The 20,064-nt window shown below is 37.8% G+C and overlaps 1 long non-coding RNA gene across 1 annotated transcript; it reads right to left on the bottom strand.

Annotated features, from left to right (window-relative positions):
- Positions 1-1,851: 1,851 nt before the first annotated feature.
- LOC117929604 lies at positions 1,852-2,222 on the bottom strand. Its single transcript, XR_004653780.1, has 2 exons — positions 2,190-2,222; positions 1,852-2,081 (listed from the first exon to the last, which is right to left on the bottom strand). It is a non-coding gene; the product is annotated as an uncharacterized LOC117929604 (long non-coding RNA).
- Between the last annotated feature and the right edge of the window lie 17,842 nt (positions 2,223-20,064).

The following is a 20,064-nucleotide window of genomic DNA, read 5'->3' as shown; positions in this document are numbered from 1 at the left end:
TATATTTTTTATTTTTAGTTTAATACTAAGCAAAAAAATAAATAAATTTGTCACATTTGATATCCACCCATTATTTTTCATATCCTTCCCCGTTATTGGACATTTTAAGAACTTTATTTACTTATTACCATTTGATGTTAATAAGTAAATAAAGTTTGGCTCTTGGAAATTTTGAAGGAAAATGCAAAGAAAAGAAACTAGAGAGGAAAAAAAAGTGAAAGAAAATAGAAAATAGAAAATAGATTTAAAGTTAATAAATTATTTTTACGTGTATTTTCAAATTCATTTAACTTATTTGTCCTCTTTTATATAAAGATTAAATAATTTGAAAATCTGTAAGTTTATTTTTCATAATAAACCAAATACAAAAAAACCATTTTTTTCCCCTTTCTTTATTACTGTCCTGGAACCAAACATAGCATTAACTAACCAGCGTTATTCTCATGTAATCCCAATGAATAGAGATGGGGCCGTGAGGATCATGATCCCTTGAAGGATCTACCTATAACTAATTCTTTTTCTAGATACAGCTCAAATATTTTTCTAGTCTTATGTCATTTCATTGGATTCAACTGACAAAGATGCTCACATTTAATTAAAGGACTGTCAAGCCGTAGATGCTTTGGATGACTCACACAACCTATGTAATATACTTCTATGGAGCAAGGGTTCTGTTACTTCTGTACTATGGGGTTTAAGGCTTTTCTAAGCAGTAAGCATGACTATGTGATTAACTCATTGATGACATTGAGCTAGAAGAAAGTGTATTATAATAAAAGGAAATAGATTCCTTTAGTAGTGTCAGGCATTCTCCATAAACTTGTAGCAAGAAAAATCGAGAGAAGAAATGAATATGCTAAAGGATCATTCTAGTCTAACTCCTAAATGGCAAAATAGAACTTTATCAGAGAGATATGTTTCTCTTCTTGCAGAGTGAACAAAATTGTCTCATTTCTTAGTATCATGTGGAAAAATGGTAATAAGTAATATTTCAAGCTATTGAGAATTGCAAAACCTCCAAGAGACCCAACACACATTGAAATACCTCGCATTCAATGGCAAAGTTTCAAGCTATCAACAAGGCCCTTTTTCTTTTTTCTTTTTTTTTTTCTGAAATATTTTCAAATTGATTGTGATTTATTTGAGTTTAATGAGATTGGTAGGGACTACTTATTGCTTATTTAAAAATAAAAAAAAATCACTGTTTTAGATAAATCAATTTAAAGTTTAAGATAATTTTCAAAATAACAAACTATTTGATGTTATTTTGATAAAAAAAAAAGAAAGTGAAATGTTTTTAATGATTTCAAAATCAAAATCCTCCTCAACAGTTTAGTGGAACCGGTCGACCGTATATAGTCGACCGGTCGCAAGACGGATGTAGCGCCAAAATTCACCCTCTCTCATCCAGTAGCATGTTGAATACTCCAGGAACCGGTCGACCGAATGTGGTCGACCGGTCTATCTCCGGACGAGGGTGTCATTTTGCATTCTCTCTCATCCAGTACCATGTGTTCGGTCGGCTGAAATAATGGTTCGACCGGTTGATCCACGGATGAAGCAAAGTATCGACCGGTCATGGAATGTGCAAAACCGGTTGTTTTGCATGATCTCTCATCCAAAACCTGCACTCGACCAGTTGTTTTTTATTTGTCAAATATTGGTATGTTTTGTTAGAAGGGGAATGCAATTAAATGGTTAAAGCAAGGTCATTGGACGGTTCGTGGGGTCGCCATATATACACCTTCACTGTACTGAATAAATTGTGAACGCTATGTACGAGAGAGTTGATGCATAGGTTTTTTATAGTTTGTAATGGTGGTGCCTTTTATTAGATGTTTTGAGAGAGTGAGGGAAAATGCGACTTCATCAGAACCTTCATTAAATATATAAGCCATAATATTTGCAATACAATGTCAGGAGTTGGTTTTTCCTGTATAATGTACAATCATCTTTAAAAATCCTCGTCACATCCTATTGAAAAGTGTAACTCAAACTGCCATAAATCGATGCCGATGTGCATTATGTGATGAAAGCAATAATCTGCCCAGTAGCTTCAATCTATACTTCTTAATCTTGGCCTGCACTCATTCATGTTTAAAATACATATAAGGAAAGGTTAAATAAGTTGCCGATGCTATGCAATTTTTATATAAATGATGGCATAGCGAAAGCCTATATGTACATACCACATCGATGGATTTGGAGAGTCCCCCATTGGACCAATTGGCCATGAATTTCATAATAAAAACGCCGCAGTCATTGCTAACACAAAGAGTAATGTGTAAGAACTTAATATGCGTGACATGGGAAGTATAATATTTGGAAAATGCTATGAAATCAAATTAAACTTAATTGTGGTAAACACTAACTCATTTGGTTGGCATGGTACGTCTGGCATGACAAAACTGTACATGTTCAAGTCTACAGCAACCATTTCTTTCTTGTTGGCAACAAGCAATAGAACAACCTTGGCCTTAAACAAGCAAAGTAATTGACATTCAAACTTACAATATGATGTACAATGCAACAAATATCGGGGGAGTAGAAGGTACCTTACCAAATTTTGTTGTATTCCACTCATACAACTCCTTTTTCTTCCAGGCCGAGAATCCAAGAGCTGGATTCGTTTGTTATGCAAGTCATAGACATAAAGTGTCCAATGGATTTTGAAAAGGACCGGTAAGTAGACCTGCATGATTGATTCATGCCTAATTGGTGTTTCAGCTGATTCGTGTCCAACTGGTGCTCCTTGATTGAGGGATTAATCAACAAAATTTATAACCTATTACACCATATACTAGGGTAGCAAAGAAAAAGCTACTATAGCATAGTGGCTCTAGGATCGTTCACTGGGATGGGTTTTCACTTCACAAATGATATTAATTCAAAGCTGAATTGGTGCCTTTTCATTTCAAGGTTAGCTTTAAAAGAAAACATAATCTTTGGTGGAAAAGGTTGGTTTTAAGCTAACCAAAAATAGTAACTAATTTTACTTACAAAGAAAAGTGTTTCTTGGAGTTTCAGATCACTAGGCTCAGATTCCTCATACAAAAAGGAGAGTTCCGATCACTTGTTTCTTTTTCTCGCATTAGAGAATTAACATATAGTTCCTTCTCCAACCGGTGTTGTACAGATGCTTCCCATTAATGGGTTCAAACACTAAATCCCTCTCACTGATGCACCTTGCAATGGCTCATACCTCTCACCTAGCACTTGCCATTCAAGGTGATCTTTAACCTTGGATTACCCGTCAAAAGCTCGCAAGAGATAACTAATGGATGTCTCCTTGGAGTCCAAAAGCTTACCAAGTGTTGGCAATTCTAGAAAATCCTACCTTCAAGTCACCTCCCAGAGGCTCGCAAGGGGTAAACTAGTGCATCTCCATGGATGGAGATCACTTGCCTTACCAAGTGTTGGCCCAGGTGATTTAAAGGCGTTTTAAGTTAACTAAAAAGAAAAAAACCATTAACGGGTCACACTTTCTCTTCATTAAAAATTAAAACAACAAAACTTCCAATTTATGCATGAGGGAACTTACCCGGCTTTCTTCACTCCAAGAGACAAAGAGCCTAGCCTCTCATCCTCTGAGAAAAATCCTCAGAGTTTGATTGGCTAGCAAGAAAATGAAAATGAGAAAACAAGAATATATAAGAAAAACAGAGCAAGTGCTCTGTATTTTACTTCCTTGCAAATTTGTACAAAAGATGCGTCATAACCACCGTTCCCTTCAAGAACAAGCTCTCGAGAGATATATATAAAGAAAATTACAAAACAAAATATCTGAGGTTATTCACCCCTTTTCCAAACTTAATAACTAAGGAATCCTATAATTGGTGGGTTACAAGGAGAAAATGGGGATTTAGACAACAAAAATCTGAATAAAAATATCTCCAAGTGTCGGTTACAAATATCGGGAAGCACTAAGGACCATTTCGCAGGTGAAAACGAGGTCTGCGAGATTTCGCAGACGCACAAAAAGGGCTGCGAAATTTCTTCGCAGCAAACGGTTAATTTCGCACCGCTGCGAAGTGGTCTTCCAGCTTGTGGCTATCGGCTTCCAACTTGACGTGAAACTTCAGGGGAAATCCATAGCACTGTGCAAAAAGGCTGCGAAATCATTTCGCAACAAAAGGGTGATTTCGCAGCACTTTGCTGAATCCTTCCTTCAACTTGGAGCAGTTGTCTTCCAAAGGCTGTAACTTCCTCATTTCAGCTCCAAATCGTACACGATTTGAAGCATTGGATTGTTGACTTCCTATGCTTTCAAATGACATATAGCATGCATAAATTGGACTTTAGAAAGTGCTCCAAAAGTGGCTGACATGACTGTCATCAAGAATACTTCATGACATATTTCTCTTTGCTTCCCCTCCTTGCATTCCGGATTTGTTTATGGCAAAGGACTTCAAAGCTTTGGTTCTTCATGTTTCTGAGCTTCCCATTGCTTTGCCAAGGATTTCAAATAACTTTCCTCAATCTCGGATTGCTTTGGTGATCAAAAAGCTATGAAGGGTCCTTAACATGTTAATTGGGTTTAAAGACAATAACTACTACTCAAAAGTGTTGAAAAGGGTTAATTACAAGCTATAAAATAGCACTTTTTGAGTAGTAATCACTCCCCCCCAACCGACATATTGCTAGTCCCTTAGCAATGAAGGAGAGAAAAATAAAATAAAAGTACCATAATTTACAACATCATGCTGATCACTTCAAAAAATGTTTAAGTGGCATGACTGATCTAACTTTCACATGGAACAGTAAAGAAATAAAACTCAAACTTCAATAGAAGCTATCAAATAATTTGCCTAGTCACAATTCATAAAGAGTAGGCATTATGTAAATTTAAGCTTTAAAATCATTTCCACTTCCAAAGGACCAAACCTTACTCTTCCACAAAAATCTGTGTTATTTATTAGTTTCCGGATATAGTATGTCAAACTAATCTCTCCCCTCAACCTAGTTCTTTTCAAAGCTTAGCAAACTAATCAACCTCCAATAGGCTAAGAACGCATCTCTTTTCTTTCACAATTTTTTTTTTCTTGTAGGAGTGCAAAGCTTAAAGGCATTCTTTTCTAAATTGTCCATGTAACGAGGGTCCATCGATGACTCCCAACTAATTAAGGTTTAGGGCATCAAGCTTTAAGGATTTTTCAACCACTAACTCCTCGGATTTCATCCCGGACTTTTGAGAATGAATTTTAATACCCAAGCACCTACAGTATGTTAAACTCCACCTATCCACCCTTATAACGAGCATTGAGGTCGGTGACTCCCAACCAATTAAGGCTTAGGGCACCAGGCTTCAAAGATTTTCACCATATACCCCTCAGACCTTGCTCGGGTTTCAAGGCAAGTAAACATTTTTTCTTTTTTTCTTTTTTTTTTTTCAAAGGCTCATTGGCCTTTCATAAGGTGTCCCAACACTATTAAATGAGGTCAAAGGTACCAAGTCTAAAATTTTCCTAAGTCAAGAGGGAAATAGTTTTTCATCTTATAATCGGAACCTAGTGTGCACGGTGTGTGGATAGCTTAAAGTGGAAGAACTGAGGTTGAATTCAATAGATGTTTCAACAATTCATCAACTTTAGTAAGCATAATACAAACTCTAAGTCAAGTAAAAAGACAAAAATTCAATTTCTCCCTTTTCATTTTGAAAATTTTTCCTTAATAACCATGGAGAGTAGAATAAAAACTTAAAAAAAAATTAAACAAAAAGCAACTAAATTACCAAAATAACTTAGCATTAATAGCAATACTTACTTCCTCAACTCTCCCCCCAACCAAGTTGAACATTGTCCTCAATGTGACAAAAACAATTGAAAAAAAATAGGGAGGAAGTGGTACCTCCTTAGTGACATGAAGTCTGAGTCGTATAGGAGAAACCACATGTTTCAAAAAAAAACATAAGAGTTAGTGAGTAGAGGAAATAGAAAAATGCCACGTTTAAACAAAAATGATGTCTATGTATGATGTATCATCAGTAATACATCCAATATAAAACATCAAAACATGGAATTATCTATACTAATATGTAAATACAAAAAATGAAAAGATGATCAAGTAATGGTAGGGTCATATAGAGCTAATGCATCTGTGGTGGCCTTTTGAGTGGGTTGGATCAGGACTTCAACCTCTGCTTTGGTAGTCTCCTTAGGTGGCATAGTCTCCTCAGTTGGAGCTCTCAGCTGGAGCTATGGGCTCTGATGGTTTAAGAAGGTCAGATATGGAGTGAGAGGCTTCATGTGTGTGATCTCAGGGTGCGCGGGGCTTTCCTCTAGTCTTGGCCATGGCTGAAATGGAGAAAGGTGGTTGTTCATGAGTTCCAAAGGGTACTCAGCTGGTGTGTGGGGCTTTGTTGGCATTTTAGCAACTTCCCTTGGCTTTGCAAGGTGTTTTTGCAAACTTCCATCCATTTTGCAAGTCAATTTCACAATTTGAAGGCCATTTCGACGCTTGGAAGTGATTTCGCAGCCATTTTGAAGCTTGGAGGTGATTTCGCAGCCATTTCGCAGCTTGGAGATCATTTTATAACCATTTCGAAGCTCAAAAGTGATTTCGCAGCCCAAAAGTGCCCTGCGAAATGGAGCTTTGGCTGCGAAATTGGAAGTTTTTACGTTCGCAGCCATTTCGCAGCTTTGAAATATCCTGCGAAATTGGGAGTTTTTATGCTTCGCGGCCGTTTTGCAGCTGCGAAATAAGGGTCACTGTGCTGCAAAAATGGCACTCGTGTGCCAAAAGTTGGTTTTGCAGCTTCGAAATCCTCTGCGAAATGGAGCTTTCTCTGCGGAAATGGGATCTTTCATGCTTTGGTGGTTCGCAGCCGTTTTGCAGCTGCGAAATTGGGGTCACTGTACCGCGGAATGGCACTCGTGTGCCAAAAGTTGGCTTCGCAGCTGCGAAACACCCTTCCAAATGGCGTCTCGACTGTAAAATTCCTGCTCAGCTTTGCGCGCTCGTCTTCAAACGGCCATAACTTCTTGATTTCACCTCCAAATCACATACTATTTGAAGCGCTGGACTTCTGACTTCCCAAGCTTTGAAACGAGATATGGTATGCATAATTTGAGCTCCAAGAAGTGCTTCAAAAATGTGTCCAACAGTAGCGAAATGGAGGTGCGACATTTCCGCTCATGGTTTGCACAGTCATCTTCAAACAACCATAAATTTTCCGTTTCAAATCCAAATCGAGCACTATTTGAAGCTATGGACTCCTGACTTCCCAAGATTTCAAAAGATATATGGTATGCATGAAATGAACTTCAGAAAGTGATCAAAATGTGTCCAATAGTTTCCGAAATGGGGGTGCGGCTGTGACATGTCTGTTCATGGTGTGCGCGCTGAAGGATTTTAAGGTGTGGAGGTTTCGCAGCCATTTCGCAGCTGCGAAATGAGTATACAGGGCTTCCAAATGGCACTCGTGTGCCAAAAATCGGTTTCGCAGCTGCGAAACACCCCGCGAAATGGAGTTATTGCTGCGGAATTGGGATTTTTCACTCTTTAGAACTTCGCAGCCCACTTCGCAGCGGCGAAATGGGGGCTCCTGTGCTGCGAAGTGGCACTCGTGTGCCATTCTTGGATTCGCAGTTGCAAAAACTTTCGCAGAGGATTCAAAAGTGTTGCGAACTGATTTCGCAACAAATGGTCGTTTTCGCAGAGAATTCCTCTTTGGCTGCAAAATCTCGCAGAGCTTTTTTTCTCCCCTGTTTTTGCTCTGTTTTTGCTCCGATTTCTTCCCAATTTCTTCCTTTGCATTTTCTCCCACTTGAGATCATTCAAAAACCTATATTACATCACAACAAAGTAGAATTAAAGCATTAAAATCAAAATTAAAGCATTTAAATCTAAATTAAAACATTGAAATCAAAATTAAAACAAGTAAAAAATAAAACAAAAAGCTATGGACTAGCTAGTCTTTAAAAAGACTAAGTCCATCAAAAAATTTTGATCTTGACTCAGCTTACCCGGATCCCATATGAAGTTAGCATCCTTCACTTGAGACTTGGTTTGTATGATTTTTCCATACAAAGCTTGGAGAAAAGGTGGAGGCATGTGTTTCATCATTTCTTCCTTGATGACTATCCTCTGTGATTTTTCATCTATACTTAGATCATAGTCATCTTTCTCTATGCTTTTCCCTTTTCTCTTTCCTTTGATTTCCTCCCTCTTTTCTTTCTCTGTTTCACTCTTTACCTTATGCTCTAACTTGCATGTGGGCAGATCAACCTCTTTACCACTCAAAGTGATAACCGTTTTAACTTCCTTCACCATTGAAGATTCTCCCTTTTGAGCCTCCATTTCATGGATGCCCTTGGAATTTTGATAAGGTTCAGAAGGAAAGTTTTCTTTCTCTTGCACTGTGTTGAGGTTGGCAAACCTTGAGATTGAATCTTGGAGATTATCTATCTTTTGAGATAGATCATGTTGCACTTCATCCATCTTTTTGTTCAATGAACTCTCTACATTGTCAATTCTTTGACTGAGCTGAGCATTGATGGATTTTTGAGCTCCAACAAAGTCTCCAATGACCTTGCTAAGATTTACCATAGCTTGTTCAAGGTTCGAGGCTTGTTGTGGTGCTTGAGCAGGTTGCTGATACTGAGGTGGATGTGGTTTCCAAGAGAAATTTGGATGGTCCCTCCAATTGGAATTGTAGGTGTTGCAATCACCAAACATTTCCCTCTCCACTGGAATGGTAGGACACTCCTTCACCAAGTGCTCATAAGATAGACAAATGGCACAAGGCATAGCTTGCAATGGTGTCTGAGAGATGGCTTGCACTTCTTGCATGTTCCTCATTTCTAGCTCATCCAATCTCCTTTCCATAGCTGCAATCTCTGCCTTCATGTCCATGCCGTCATTCAAAATATACATCTCACCCTTAGCTTTAGGTTGAGACGTCATTCTTCCCATATCTCTAGCATTTGGTTCACCCCATTCTCTTGAAAATTCAGCCACATAACTCATGAAGTTCATGGCTTCCTCTGCTATGGTATTCAATATGGCATGCACAACTAGCAATTTGTGAATTAAAAACAGAGAAAACAAAAGAAAAACAATTCAAAGAAAAAAAAAATTAAGGTAAACTAAAAACTAAATAAAAGGTATACTAAAATATGAACAATAAGAAATAAAAAGAGTTAGTAAAAGGAAAAGAAAAGTCACCAAACTTGTGATGAAGATCACAAGTGTTCTCAAAAGATCATATCACTGCAAAGTGGCACCATCCCCGGCAACGGCGCCATTTGATTCATGCCTAATTGGTGTCTCAGCTGATTCGTGTCCAGCTGGTGCTCCTTAATTGAGGGAGTAATCAACAAAATTTATAACTTATTACACCATATACTAGGGTAGCAAAGACAAAGATACTATAGCATAGTGGCTCTAGGATCTTTCACTGGGATGGGTTTTCACTTCACAACTGATATTTCAAAGCTGAATTGGTGCCTTTTCAATTCAAGGTTAACTATAAAAGAAAACATAAACTTTGGTGGAAAAAGGATTGGTTTTAAGCTAACAAAAAATAGTAACTGATTTTACTTAGAAAAGAAAAGTGTTTCTTGGAGTTTCAGATCACTAGGCTCGGATTCCTCATAAAAAAAGGGAGTTCCGGTCACTTGTTTCTTTTCCTCGCATTAGAGAATTAACATATAGTTCCTTCTCCAACCGGTGTTGTACAGATGTTTCCCATTAATGGGTTCAAACACTAAATCTCTCTCACTGATGCACCTTGCAATGGCTCATACCTCTCACCTATCACTTGTCATTCAAGGTGATCTTTAACCTTGGATTACCCGTCAAAAGCTCGCAAGAGATAACTAATGGATGTCTCCTTGGAGTCCAAAAGCTTACCAAGTGTTGGCTATTCTAGAAAATCCTACTTTCAAGTCACCTCCCAGAGGCTCGCAATAGGTAAACTAGTGCATCTCCATGGACGGAGATCACTTGCCTTACCAAGTGTTGGCCCAGGTGATTTAAAGACGTTTTAAGTTAACTAAAAAGATAAAAACCATTAACGGGTCACACTTTCTCTTCATTAAAAACTAAAACAACAAAACTTCCAATTTATGCATGAGAAAACTTACCCGGATTTCTTCACTCCAAGAGACAAAGAGCCTAGCCTCTCATCCTCTGAGGAAAAATCCTTAGAGTTTGATTGGCTAGAAAGAAAAAGAACAAGAAAACAAAAATATGAAGAAGAAACAGAGCAAGTGCCCTGTTCGTCGATTACATATATGATATATCTATAATGGATCTCCTGGAAGAAGCTCCGTGAGAGTCTCTTTTTGTGTTTACAAGAGAGTTTATATAGGAAGGTAATTTACCCTTCCTTGGATACTTCCTAGCTAAAGAATTACATGAGTGGTTGAATACAAGGAGAAAATGGAAATTTAGACACAAAAATCTGAAGAAAAATATCTCAAAGTGTCGGTCACAAATATCGGGAAGCACTAAGGACCATTTCGCAGGTGAAAACGAGGTCTGCGAGATTTCGCAGACGCACAAAAAGGGCTACGAAATCACTTCGCAGCAAAAGGCTGGTTCCGCAGCGCTGCGAAGTTGGCTTTCATCTTGTGGTGTTTGGCTTCCATCGCGTCGTGAAACTTCAGGGGAAATCCATAGCACTGTGCAAAAAGGCTGCGAAATCATTTCGCAACAAAAGGGTGATTTCGCAGCACTTTGCTGAATCCTTCCTTCAGCTTGGAGCAGTTGTCTTCCAAAGGTTGTAACTTCCTCATTTCAGCTCCAAATCGTACACGGTTTGAAGCATTGGATTGTTGACTTCCTAAGCTTTCAAATGACATATAGTATGCATAAATTAGACTTCAGAAGGTGCTCCAAAAGTGGCTGACATGACTGTCATCAAGAATACTTCATGACAGATTTCTCTTTGCTTCCCCTCCTTGCATTCCGGATTTGTTTATGGCAAAGGACTTCAAAGCTTTGGTTCTTCATGTTTCTGAGCTTCCCATTGCTTTGCCAAGGATTTCAAATAACTCTCCTCAATCTCGGATTGCTTTGGTGATCAAAAAGCTATCAAAACACCAAAACTTAACACAATTTGATTAGAATTGATTGCAAGGGTCCTTAACATGTTAATTGGGTTAAAAGACAATAAATACTACTCAAAAGTGTTGAAAAGGGTTAATTACAAGCTATAAAATAGCACTTTTTGAGTAGTAATCAATGATGCCACATATAATGGATTAGAACATATAATGGGTCAAGGAGATCAGAAGTGAAAAACATAAAACATTGGAATGCAACTCTGACCTGAGTAACATTTTGATACGAACCATCAAAGGCATACATATATGGATCAAAACGCGCAAGAATTGCATCGTGCGTTAAATGTTTTGCGTTGGAACGCATCACCATTTCCTGTATATCAGATGAAAGTACTTAATGCATGGAAACATGTGCAAACGTGTGGACATGTTATCAGAACAAGGGAAATTCAGATGTAGTGGCCATTAAAAGCATTCATTACAGCTATGTAGGGGGAGAGAAATAGTTTTGTCCTTGATTCATCGTCGAATTGCAACATTCGGCAAAATGCATCCACGACCTAAAAGAAGAAATGATTAAAATGTAATCAATATTCAGATTGACTAATGAGAAGATGTTACATCACATTAAAATTAAAAATAATGCAAACTAGTGGACAAATTGAAATATTAACATCATTGCTAATCCAACAGTCTCCTTGGAAAGACGCGAGGTTGCCTCTGGTTAAACTTGTGTCATGCATTGAAACAAGCTCCTCGCTGCCAACAAAACCATATATGTTAGGGTAATACCATTTGTTGCATGTGGAAACACTTGAAATTGGAGTAGTATATGATATAACATGCCTTGAGTCCAAGTCCCCATCAAATACAGTTGCAACTGCCTCTTTTAGGTCCATCTTGATGGCAAAATGTCGGGTTTGTGCCTACGTTATGAATGGTGACAATAGATTGGGAGCCATCCGACGCACTCTCCGTTGCCTCCCAATGCTATGGGATCGGGCCACAGTCATAGAACACAAAGGTAAGGGGTCACAGACGACTACTTCGTCATCGGCTATTTGTTTGGAGTATCAACAGATTAGTTAACTGAACCCAGTACAATTTGACATATTTTGTATTTACTAATGCAGTAATGAATGTGCCCCAAAATGTTACCAATAATAGGTGGATGCCGAATAGGAGTGTCTGGTACTTCTTCGGTGCAATGGAATGGCATGTCATATCGGGCAGAGGGTGAATCATGCGCGGCCTTGGGAAAGTCATCCGCTGCATAGCCCGAGTGACCAGCAGTAGGGGAATGTACACTTATTTCTCTTCAAGCATCCAATCTATGGATCAGACCACGCATGATGCCAAGCTGCTGCTAAATGCCCTTTTGATAAGAATTTATTGCGCGTTCGGCTGCATAGTACTTTTCCAAGATTTCCTGTCACATGTTAACGAATTGGCATAGGCAAATTTAATTTCAAACTAGTTAAAAGAAAATTGATTAGCAGTTATTAACAATATAGCAATGATAACCAAATTGTAATGTGATTCAGATGGATTGAATGCGTAAAGTAACAAGTAGTTTTAGCGTACATGACTACTTGTCGGTCCACTGTCATCCTCCACAAGCTGGTCAACAACAAATTGGCCCCAATTAACATCATTTCTGAAACCATCTTCATGGATGGTATGCCACAAGTTTCGGCATCCATCAATCCTTGAGGTGGGGGCTAATAGCGTCGCACAAGTGTAGTAAATGAAGCATCTACGAAACTCCTCCCCAATAGGTAAGTTGAGGAGTCTCTCCTCACATGTGTTGAGGGTACCGAACGGATGACTAGACGGGGTAGTAGCAATATGTAGAATCCGTCCAATCATCGGGAGGCCAAAGACAAGGCCGACATCAGCAGCTGTTAGATCATACCTTTTATGGGATGTAATGTCAATGCGTCTGAAGCCAACGTTAAAATGGGCAATCAGCCATATACAGATATTATGCCGTATCTCCTTGCAATTTAAGTGAAGAAGACCTCCAAACTGAAGGTCTCGAACCACGTCCAATTTCTGAGCTGGGAGCCTGTTGCATAGTTTTGAAACCTTGAAGATGAACAACGTGTGTACAATCTGGTGGACTGCATTGAAATGGTTGGAGGTCAGTAGTAGTTTACACATGAATTTTATATATGAAAAAATTAACATCAATAGGAATACGTAAACGTAGTGAATAAAGCAATAAAATTGAATGAACAAACAAACATATTCATGTGGATTCATAATTTACGATTGGATGTTTATGTAATCCAATCTTTAACATCAAAAACAACTATAGGTCGTAAGTTGATCAAAATATGAAGTATCCGAAATAAGTTATCAATATTTAAAAACAAGAAAGAATGCATCACCTCCGTAGTGGCCATAGAAGAATGAAATGATTGTTGTAAGCTTCAACCTTGGAAGAACGAGCACCTAGAAATGGGTGTTATAGCAGTTATTGATGACCTGGAGAAACTAATAATAAAGGGAAAGGTCAATTGACTATTTCGACAATTAATCTGTTTGATTAATTTGGTAATGGTGTTCCATAATCATAGTTGTAAGGAAAAAATAAATGAAATACATAACAATATGACATTTTAGGAAAACGCTTACAGTTTGGAAGCAAACACGTGTATGATCGATTATCCAACCAGCAACCAGATAAATTACTAGATAATAACCATATGGACAACGTGTGTAACAAGTATATCTAATTGAGGACAAATTGAAAGACAATTTTTATGACGTCTTAGAAATTGATGGCACATTGAAATAGGTGCAACAAGAACATAATGCGATAAGAGGACTAATTCACAACTTGGAAATAAATATAGGGGAAGTCTCGCTTTATTGAAGAAAAAAAATTTGTCACCCCAATATGTAAAATAATGTAACAGAAATTGTCATCCTTAATGAGGCTCCAAATAAGAAATGCTCGATAATGTAGACACAGAGATGGAATTAAATAACAACTAAAACGAAACCACATTCAAAGTGCACTTTCAATTAAGTTGGTTACTGAAAGCAAACTCTAAATAAGAAAATTTCCAAAATAGTGCATCGTGCCTATAAATAGGGCAATACATAAAAACGAGAATCAACAACCCCATACCATATACCATACAACATAATATATGGAATGATACAAAATGAGGAAATTGTACAACCAAATAAAATGCAAATGTCACGGCAACGGATTATTACATTTAGAGCGGTTGTGACCTATTTCATTGCATCGAGAGCAATGAATTGGTCTCTTATGACAAAACTGTGATTCAATGTGCCTTTGTCGGGGTATTCCTGGAGAACGTCTCACATGAGGGGGTTGGAAAGCAGGAAAGGAGTTGCCCACGCAATCTTGCAAACTCCCATCATCACAAAGTTTCGGCATGTTGTGTGTTGGTAATGGTTGAAACTGACTCGAGTAAATCAAATCTTGCATGGAGACATGAAAACATGGGTCAATATAGTCATACACGTCGTGTCTCAGTGTGCGGATGACAACACATACGTGTGCACATGGAAAACCGGACATTTTCCATGTCATGCAAGTACACGTACGTTGATTCATATCGACAACCAAATAAACCTCTCCAGTAAACACCTTAAACGTCCCTCCCAAATAGGGTAGCACATTAATCGGACCAGACCTCATGATATTTGACATTAACTTCTCTTCAGTTTTCAGTCCGACCACGCTCTTCCACTTTTGTGTACCACGCATATGGGTGTCCAACATGGCTACAAGTTTATCCATGTGCATTAACAATAAAGTATAAATTGTTTGGTGACACTCTTCTCTTAACCATGCATTGAACGCCTCTGCAATGTTAGTTGTCATTTTATCCCATCGCTTTTTAAGAAACTTTGACATTGCCCAATGTTCGGGATTGTTTTCTGCAACCCATTTTGCTAGGTTCTCATTGAAGCGCACAAGTTTTTCAAATGCCTCATTGTAGTCTATTTCCAACCTAGCATACACAATGCTGTCCAAAAGTAGCAAAGCATCTTCTTTCCCTTTCTTTCCTCAAATGTTTTGCTTATTGAAAAAGCTAGAGAAGTTTTCCTTCACATGTCGATAACAATATGCATGATTTCCTGTCCCAAACAACTCGGAAACACTACGCAAGATTCCCTAATGTCTATCTGATATAATAACAACTTCTTTACCATCTAATACCCCCTTTAATTTATCCAAAAACCAATACCAGTCCTCATAATTTTCTGAACTTACCACACCAAGGGCTAGAGGGAACATTCCATCATCTGCATCATATGCAATGGGAGACAAAAGAGCTCCCTTATATGGACCGCTTAGGTGGCAAGAATCAATAGCCAATACAAGTCGACACCCCATGATGAACCCTTGAATTGAAAATGCATGGGCAATGAACAATTGCATGAAGTGACCTTCTTGGGAAGTGTACTCCGCAATTGTGTCCGGGTTTATTTCTCTTAGCCTATGGCATAACCAAGGGAGAAACGTGTAAGAGTCGCGTGGTACTCCATATATGCGCTCTTTTGCCTTCTCTTTAAGGTGCCATGCTTGGTTATATGTCAATTGAACCCCATGATCGCGTTCAAAATCCTTACAGATTTGACAGGGAAGATAGTCTAGAGTGGTTCTAAACACATCTTCAACAACAACCGCACCTCTCTTTGAAGAAACCTTCACCTTAGATGAACACTCATCCTGAGCTATATGATTATGATTCACTTGGTAAGTATGAACTCGCAAGATGACATTTCCCTCGACAGCATGAGCTGTTATCTTCCAAGGACAACCATCAACCGAACACTTGACAGACATATGCGTAAGGGAATTTTCTTGTACTTGTATTCATACCTTTCACCTAATGACATCTGGTAAATTGCATTGCGAAACTCCTCGGCATTTTTAAATGTATGTCCCGACCCTAATATTGCCTCACGAAAACGAATCGATTCCAAAGGGATGTACTCAGTATCTGCAGAACGCGACGCAAAACCTCTTGATAGCATCATAGTTTTAGGAATTGGATCGCATGATGCATTAGAGGACGGGAACGTGATAGGTGGATCTCTGCATTGACATATATTAACATAATTAGACTACGTGATGCGTAAAATTGATATTCACAATATTTTAAATAAACATTGATGTTAAAGTCCATTACCGAAATGCCAACTGTGAATTCAGGATATTTGCTTCAATGGCTTCCACAGAGGGTAAGTCTACTAGGTATACATTTGCAAAGTCATCACTGTGGGAAACCACGTTATCCAAATCATCCTCATCTTCTAAATCTTGGATGACTCTGGGATTGAACTTCAGCGTGTAGTGCATCTTCATCACGTCAAGGGAAATGTCGAATTTCTTTATGATTTTTTGGTGAATTCAAATGCCATTCCTTTATATATGTGAATACCTTTGCTTCTTCCACCCAAGTATTCCCATTGCCCATCATTTTTTTGGACAAGTTTGCCACCCACGAAAATGTAACAATATATCCTATTACTTGCGTCCATTAACCTATACAAACATAGCACAAATATCATATTATAGACCAAACAATTATGCATATTACAGAAAATGGCCTTCATATTTTCTCTCATCTGGCCTTTTGCTTTGAAGTTCACACTATTACTAGTCGCCATGTCCAGATTATCACGCATCATTTATGCATATACTTTTCCAAATGTTACTTCACTTATTCTATTTTTAACTGGTTGGTTGACTCTTTCTCTATTTTTTGCAGATTGCTATGACCCTCTAGATCCCAATAGGAACATCACAATTACTTTTCAGACTTATAAATGGACAGATCATGCCAATGTCATTAGTGTTTGGCTCATACTCAATAGACAACTTCAAATTTAACTTAATTTCAATTTGGTTCAATTGTATGCTGAAAATAATATTGAGTTGCATGCGTTTGATATTTAGCAATTGTGAATAGTAAACATGGAAAGAGGTATTTGGCCACTACAATGATTGTTGGAAACCATTCTGGATTTCAACGAGAAATCCCTTAATTGGTTTCTTATGTATTGACTCCCTTAATTTTGGATTTCAAAAATAGAATTAAGGCTCGTTAAACTGTCTTTGAACTGATCTGTTTCTTTATTTCACATTTATATTCATGTTAGCTACAGATTTCATGAAGTTCGAAATGATAATCTATCTACACATACTAGGTATCCCACAATATCTCATACTATAGGGTTCAAAGAACTTGGGTTTTTTTCGAAAATAGGTAACAGGCGAACTAGCGTACTAAACTAGACTGCCACACGAGGAAGTAAATATAATGCTCAATGATATAATTTGAACGAAAGGAGGAAAAATATGTTGCAACAAGAAAATCTATTTGCATTTACTTATCATATATTAGAATAAAATTGCACCTATAAAACTAACTTTTCAATTCAATATGCAATGCTAAACCAAACAAACATAAGTGAACCAAGTAAAATGCAAGGAAAATCAAAATATATTTTTATGTCGTCTTCATCATCACAATTATCATGAATGGCAATCGAGGGTTCTCATATTGATGGAGAAACAAGTGAATCATGGTGACATCACAGTTTAATAAAAAGAAGTGATTTTTCCATGTCAAGGCTATCAATCATGTAAATCGAACACAAACATAATTATCTAAACAAAAACTTTTTTGATACCACGACATGCAGATGCAATTAGCCCATGAGGATCCTCACTATTTCAAACTGTGAGTCATGTCTTAAAAACACCATAACCCACGCCATGTCTTAGAGCCAGTTACGGGGTTTAAGCTTTAAGCTTAAAAAAATACTACTTTACCTTATGGTCAGAGAAGCTCCCTCCTCAATGCTCAGCACAGGACGACACCAATGGTGGGGATTAATGGCACACTGAAATCACCAGATAAATTAGGGCAATGTATTTGGGCTGAAATGAAATGGTCGGGATAGCCGAAATGAAGCATAAACTGAAATTCCTGAACCTACTAACCTCAACTATCAACTACTTCGCCACGGAACCCAAATCCGGTGGTGATCGTCGACACCAATGGGTTGATAGAGATGAAAAACTTCACCGTCTACACCTAAAATCGAATGGCCGGGAAACTCCAAATGAAGATAGGATTAGGGCATTCTTTGGGCGGAAACGAGGGAACACTCAGGAATGTGAAAACGCCTCTCAATTTTGGGGAAAACGAAATGGAAATCCAACGTCGATTTTGTTTTTAATCGGATGGTCAGCAAACTCCAGATGAAGAGAGGATTAGGGCATTCTTTGGGCGGGAACGAGGGAAACACTCAGGAATGTGAAAACGCCTCTCAATTTTGGGGAAAACGAATTGCAAATCCAACGTGGATTTTGTTTTTTTTTTACATTGGCCAACCAAAGGGCATTTTCGGCATATTATAAATTGTATAGCCTTCTTATCAATTTTGAGACTTTGTCTGGGTGTTGGGCTTAATTCTGTAATATATATGGACCATTTGTTAATTTTTGGGCCCAGCTGAGCCCAAAACACAATTCTCCCATTTATTTTTATCTCTTGAGATATTGTCATATCACATCGTTGACTAGCTTTATCACCAATGACTGTGAAAAGAAAGGAAGTGATTTCTTGAATTATGTGGGATCGATATTGTTTGATTTCTTTGTTTACGTGGTAACTTTTATGTTTGTTTAGATCTACAAAGACTTAGAAAAGGTGATGTTAGCTATTTCATTCAAATTTTTTAATAATTTCTAACTTTTTGTTTTTCTATAAATAATAATATTTACATCCTTAACTCAGAGAAAGTGGACGATGCATGCCCAGGACGAATGAACAAAGAATTCCATTCTTACAACTACATTATAAATGCCTTTAATTTATTTTCTGTCTCTTGAGATGTTGTCCCCTCACGTCATTAGCTGGCTCTGCTACTAGTGACTCTGAAAGGAAAGGAGGTGGTCGGGTGAATGGTTCTCACTCCTCGCAAACTATTAAAATTTCTTGAATTATGTGAGACCGAGCAGGGGGCTGAACTCCTTCATGGCAACTCAAATTCATGAAAAAACTGGTCCAATCACACATAGATCCCACCTTTTCCTTCACGACAATCATAAAAGCAGATATATACCAAAAAGCTCTCTTACTTGTAACCCTACAAAAGTATTAGCTCCAATGGAAAAGCGTATGCCCTATACATACATATATGTATTGGTTCCACAAAGACGGAGTATCGATGGAATATGTATAGAGGCATGCAGAAGCTGAGCACATGTTGCTGGCCTAAAGCAACTCAACACAACGACAGAGAAAAGAAGAAGAAGAAGAAGGCACTTGTTGAAGAAGAACCTGAGGATGTTTAGATTAAGCATCCGCATCCTTCAATAATCAGTCAAGCTTAAGCTCCTGACGCTGGCTCTGGCTCTTCACCATTGGTTGTTTTAAGTTGAAGGGGTAGCTGGTAAGTCAAGTTTGAAGGGGAAATTCATGGATTCTATTTTACCCATACTTTTTTTCTGAGCGTCAGCTGCAAGAGGGATGTATGGATAATGAAAACGACAACTGTGAGGCACATGGTGCCCCACAATTTGCAGCTTCTTTATTGAGTACATCAAATGAGGAACCATGTTTTTCAGGGTCCAACTATGAAAGGGCCAAACGGGAAAGATCCATCATGTGACTACGCAAGCTGCTTTGATCCGTTTCTCTCACATGGAACCCATACCTATGACTTGACTTTTTCTCATAAACTTTTCCTGGGATTAATCAAACATATGCATCCCACGGCTCCCATGTGTTAGAATACAAAAATGCTTCCATTTTAAAGCAGGCCTTTCGAAGTTTTTCCATGAATTCCAGCTGCCACAAAAATAAACAGTGTGGATAGGTGCTTGATTAACATACATTTTATTTTTCGTTTTTAAAATAAAAAATAGTTATAAATTTTATACAAGATATAAAAGCTATGATCAACTAATATTTTTTTTAAAAAATTAATTTTATTTAAAAATTTGAAGTATTAAAATATTTTTAATATCTCAAATTTCAAAACTTTT

This window comes from Vitis riparia, chromosome 14, assembly GCF_004353265.1.
Source record: "Vitis riparia cultivar Riparia Gloire de Montpellier isolate 1030 chromosome 14, EGFV_Vit.rip_1.0, whole genome shotgun sequence".
NCBI classification, from domain to species: domain Eukaryota; kingdom Viridiplantae; phylum Streptophyta; class Magnoliopsida; order Vitales; family Vitaceae; genus Vitis; species Vitis riparia.
This window is presented reverse-complemented; position numbering and strand designations above follow the sequence as displayed.